Genomic DNA, 6,000 nt, shown 5'->3' with positions numbered 1-6,000 from the left:
AGTGTTGTCATCCTGGGTTTCTTTTTGTTAGGGGATCTCTGTGCTTACATGACCTGAGTGTTTATTTCCTTTCCCAGATTGGGGATGTTTTCAATAATTATTTCCTTGAAGAGAATTTCTATCCTTTTATCTTCCTCTTATCTTTCTGGTATCCCTGTTATGTGAATATTGTTTCATTTGGATTGGCCACATAACTCTCTTATTCTTTCATTACTAGAGATCCTTTTTTCTCTGTTTGTTTTCCTGTTCTCTAATTTCTGTTTCACTTACCATCACCCATACATGATTTAATCTGCTTTTAAATTCCTCCATTGTATGTTTCCTTTCAGATACTCTATTCTTCAGCTCTGAGTGGCTCTTTTTCAGGTTTTCTCCTTGTTGAAGTCCTTCCTGAAATCTTGAATAAAGTTTTATGTAAATCTGTAAGCATGTTTATAACTTTTATTTTGAAATCTTTATCAAGAAGATTGGTGATCTCTGTTTCATTTAGACCTCTTTGGGGGATTCTGTTTTATAGTTTTGATTGGATTAAACTCCTCTGTCTGCTCATCTGGCAGGGATTCTGTGTTTCTTCCTTTGTATTATATGTGTCTGCTATGCTTCCTGGCCTACAGAGTAATAGCTTCATGTAAAAGGCATACTATAGTGCCCAGAAGCTCAATATTCTTTACTTTCTAGTGCCTGGTTCTCTTTTGGAGCCCCAGCTGTTGTCATGCCATGGGCAGGGCCCCCTTTCAATCTGGCTTCTGTAGGGTTCTAAGTCTGGGTGAGAAGTTTGAATGAGCTGCTGCCTTTGTGATCAGCTCAGAAATCTCTGTTGAGCTCGCTGTGGGCAGGGCCGCCCTCTGCCTGGCCTGCAGCAATGGCGGGACTGCAGAGTTAATGAAGTTGTTGGGCCAATGGCTGCACCAGATAACGAAGATCAGGTTTTGACACCCACAGGAAGGAAGAACTCTTGGGGCTGGCTCCTCCTGGCACCTCCCTAGTTGGGCTGAAGTGGAGTCAAGCAAACTGGGAGAGTGTCCCTCTGCCTGCTATGCAGCAGTCTGATGCTGCAGCCGAACCAAGTGGGTTGTCTGTCAGCAGCACATGCAGGGAGGAGCCTCAGGGCTGCACTTCCAGCAAGGGGGATGGCATCTGGGGCTCCTGAGTTCCCAATGTGTTGGGCCAAAGAAGGACTGGAGACAGATCCTCCACCTGCCCTTTTTCCTGAGGAAAGTTACATCCCACCCTCATCTCCTTTTTTACCTCTTCCACTGCTGGCAAGTCTTTCAAACTGAATGTGGGCTCGTGTTCCTAGAGCAGGTCTCCAGGGCCAGGGCGCAGCACTCCTGGTCTCCTGCTCCGACCCTGTTCCATTTCTCTTTCTCCCGCCAGTAGGCTGGAGTGAGGGGAGACCTTGGGTCCCACTTGATCATGGCTTTGCTGCCTCACCCTTTTCTGTGTGGTCCTCTCTTCTTCCTCAGGTGTAATGGGTCTGTTCTGCAGTCTTCAGGTCATTTTTATGTCGTTTGTTTTTTAGAGAAGGTTTCTGTCATGCTTTCCTATTCCACCAACATTAATTCTTCCTCTACAGTTAAATATTTGTCAAGGGGGCAGTGCTCATGTTGTTTTGTTACCTCAATATATTCTGTTCCCCCACTGCAAATTTCTAGATACAGATGGTGACACTAGATAATTCTAACATATCGAGAATAATAGCAATTACATACAACGTCTTCCAGAATATACTAGAGAAAGGAATAATTTTTGGTTCAATTTATGACACCAGTATTACATGGTAAGAAAAATGGACAAAGGCATTAGAAGAAAAAATGTTAACTACCAATTAAATCCCACATGAAAAAAGATGCCAAGATGCTTAACAAAATGTTAAGTGATACAGTAAAGAACACCCACAAAACCTACCTTACAGCAAACATACCTCATGGTAAAAGACTGAATGCTTCCTCCACAGAAGCTGGGGATAGGGCAAGGATGTCTTCTTTTACTGCTGCTAGTCAACATACCCTTAGATGTTATAGTCACTGAAATACGGGGAAGAAAAGAAAACAGAAGTGACAGGACTAGAAAGTATAATAGTGGACGCATTAACAGAAGGTATTGTGGTACTCACGGACAGCCACACTCTCATCCTTGTAACCTGCAAGTGTTATATGTCAAAAGGCAGTGTGCAAATGTGATCTAGTTAAGGATCTTGATGTGGGAGATTATTCTGGATGAACAGATGAGCATGTTATAATCACAAGGCTCTGAAGAAGAATGCAGGTGGAGTTAGAGTCGCAAGGATGTTTTTGCTGTAATGGGACCAGCATAGAGACAAAGAGAGATTAAGATGCTACTTTGCTGACTTTGAAGATGGAAGTGAACCATGAGGCAAAGCATCCGAGCAGTCTCTAGAACTTGGAAAATGCAAGGAAATGAATTCCTACCCTGGAGTATCCAGAAGGTTAACAACACTGTGGATTCATTTTAGACATCTTATCTTGAGAATTGAAAGATAATGAATTTATTGTCTCAATCCACTTGGTGTGTGTTAATTTCATACAGCCTCGTTAGAACACTAAAGAAATAGCCTAGGGAATCCACAGAAAGCTCTAGTGCATGAGATCAGCAAATTCTGAGGATACAAAATCAACACTTAAAAGAACCTTTACTTTTATGCATAGTAGCAATTGCAACATGGAAACTGATATTAAAAATATAATAAATGTAGGATTGCTCAAGAGAAAAATGTTAATCTAACAAAACACTGGCAGGATTTTGCTGCTGAAATCTCTAACATGCTGGTGAAAGAAACCAGACCACTCAAAAAGTAGAGGTATACTACCGTCATTTATTGGAGGACAACATAGAAATTAAGTCATGTGATTGTGAATTCATAGGTTTAATGCATTTTCTATCAAGATATTTTACAGACACAAACAAGATTATCCTAAAACTTACATGGAAAGGCAAAAAACTAGAATAGCCAAAACATCTGAAAAAGAAGAACAGGTGGTTAGAATCACTCTCATTCATTCTAAGACTCCAAATACAATAAAATGTAATGGAGATATGTATTTGTGGAGAGACATACCAATAGAATAGAAGAAAACCGAAAAAAGAGCCCCACATGAGTACTTCCAGCTGAGTTTTGAAAGGTACTTGAGACTTAGTTATTTCTCATATAAATTCTCTGATGTGGATTCTGTTGTGAAATGTCATGATGAAATTTAATTCACTACATTTCTTTCTATTATGAATCATTTGGTGAATTCTGAGGACACTCTTGCTTAAAGGCCTTTCCATGTTCAGTAAATTTCTCTCTAGTATAAATACTCTCATGACATCAAAGCTATGAATGTCTGACAAAAAGCATTCTCACATTCATATTTGTAAAGTTGCGTTCCAACATGAGTCCTGTGATATTCTGCAGAACTGAACTATGAGTAAAAGCCTTCACACACACACACACACATTATGCTCATGTGGTTTCATCAAGCATGTATGTCTTGATGTCTAGAAAAGCATGTATAAATCCTCTGCCATATTCATTGCATTTATGTGATTCCTCAGTATGGACTCTCTGATATCAACTCATGGTTGAAATTATAACACTTATTCACTCATTACATGTGTAAGGTTACATTCTAGGATGAATTCTCTGATGACTTACAATGCTTACATTCTCCCTAAAGACTTTGCTGTATTCAACATCTGTAAGGTTTTTCTTCAATAAGGGTTATCTGATGTCTAGTAAGGTTTGAGTGTTGAATAAAGGATTTTTCACATTGACTACATTTGTAAGGTTTCTGTCCAGGCTTAGTTCGCCAATGACTAGCAATGCTTGAACTCTGAAGACTCTGCCCCATTCATTACATTTGTAAGTTTTCTCCCCACTATGGATTACCCCATGATATGTAAGACTTGGAGACACACTAAAGACTCTGTCGCATTCATTGCACTGGTACAGTTTCTCTACAGTAGAAATTCGCCTATGAAGTGCAAGGTGTGAATCATAACTGAAGACTTTACCACATCCATCACACTTGTAACATCTATTGTATAGGTTAGTCAATGTCTACTGACATGAGTGCTGATTAAAGGCTCTGCCACACTTGTTACATTTGTAAGGTTTTGCACCAGTATGGATTCCTCGATGACTTGCAAGGGTTGAATCTGTGTGAAGACCTTACAACATTCATTACATTACTAAGGTTTCTCTCTCGTATCGATTCCGTGATGGATAGTAAGGCTTGGATACTCAGTAAAGGCTTAGCCACACTCATCACTTTGGTGAGGCTTCTCTCCAGGATGAATTCTGTGACGACCTACAAGGTGTGAATCGCAACAACAGATCTTGACACATTGCATGCATTTGTAAGATTTCTCTCCACTCTGGATTCTTTGATGATTTGCAAGGTGGGAATTGTACCTGAAGGCCTTGCCACACACACTATATTTATACAGCTGCTGTCCAATGTGGATTACCTGATGTATATATAGTGAGGTGTGAGCCCAGATAAACGCCTTTGTCACACTCATCACATTGGTAAGGGTTTCCCCTAAAATGTGCTTTCTGGTCTTGCATGAGTAATGGAGGAGGCAAGAAATCATTCCCATATTCATTAGAAATGTTGGTTTGGACAGTAGGAGGAATTCTTCAAAGCAGTGAAACTGCACTGCTGATGGACTTGTCAACGTGATTACATTCGTAAATCTTCCCTTCCGTTTGAAATATCTGCAGTGCAGCCAGATCTGACTGGAAACTTAGGCCAGGCCTGTTTTCATCAGGCTTGTTTCCTGTATCTCTTATACCAGTGAAATCGTTTATATGGGTCTCAAACACTCGTTTGTCATTTCATCTCCCGACGCCAGAGTCATGCACATTTTTCTGGATTTCCCTGGCATCACAATGCTTAATGTCACACTTTTCTTGTCGTTCCAACATCCTTGTTTGTAATGCTTCCCTCCTATTGTTCTCTTTTTGTGGTAATTCCTTGATCAGACATGTGGGAGACATATCTTTAGGATATAAGGAACCATGTATTTCCTATTAATTACAGTTGGTAACTAAGTATTTTATATTGAAAAAATATAGTATTACATCAAAACTACTACATATTTCAAACAGTTTTGAGCTGCTCCAACTGTGGTCTTCAATTTTTAGGAACACAGAGTTTAGGATTCTTTAGTAAAGAAAGGGTGACTACAGGTAATTGAAATTAATTTCAGGGGAGCCTCCTTTAAACAGTCAACAGCCAGAACACTCACAGTGTGCAAATTTGTTTTTCCTGAAAAGGGATCTTTTTCCACCATGACCCAAAATCACACATCACTTCACAGAAAACATATGGCTGTTTCATATTAAGAGGGATAAATTATTATATATACTTAGTGCACACTTGTGTGCTAATAAACCCTAAAGCACAGCATGATAGCAAATAATCTGTAAAATGCGTATCTAATGAGTAATCTAAATAAGTGGCAATTTAGAATTGCCAAACCATTATAGCACTGGGCAAATGAGGAAGAATCAAATCAACCTTATAAAAATGAAATCTTTTCCTGAATACTGGAAATAAAACTATGTGCTCTCAGAATGGCCGTTTTGCAACATTCACAAGGGGTCTGAGCCAGTTATGTTGCATAATGCATACTGAGAAACCACCATTTGTACATCCTCATGGAAATTCACAAATTAATACATTTTACTAACCCACGATACAACCAGCATTTAAATAAGTAACTGCACTCACACAAAATTATAGTTTGTGGAATTTTCAAACAAATCCTTCTTAAGAGGAAAGCGAAGCAAGACTTCTGTTCCAGAACCAGCACCGCACACGAGAGTGGGTCATGTTGGGACTTTCGAAGTATCAAGTAAATATAAAACAATGTCAAGAATGACAACCGGGGAAGAAGGCAGAAATCACAATTAGAATTTCATGCCTGCAGTTAGGTAACAATCAAGCAATGGAGAGATTCCCTGTCCATGCAGGAGACAATCAGGTCATG

The sequence above is a fragment of the Manis pentadactyla genome (assembly GCF_030020395.1).
Source record: "Manis pentadactyla isolate mManPen7 chromosome 15 unlocalized genomic scaffold, mManPen7.hap1 SUPER_15_unloc_1, whole genome shotgun sequence".
Lineage (NCBI taxonomy): Eukaryota > Metazoa > Chordata > Mammalia > Pholidota > Manidae > Manis > Manis pentadactyla.
Note: the sequence above shows the minus strand (reverse complement) of the source record.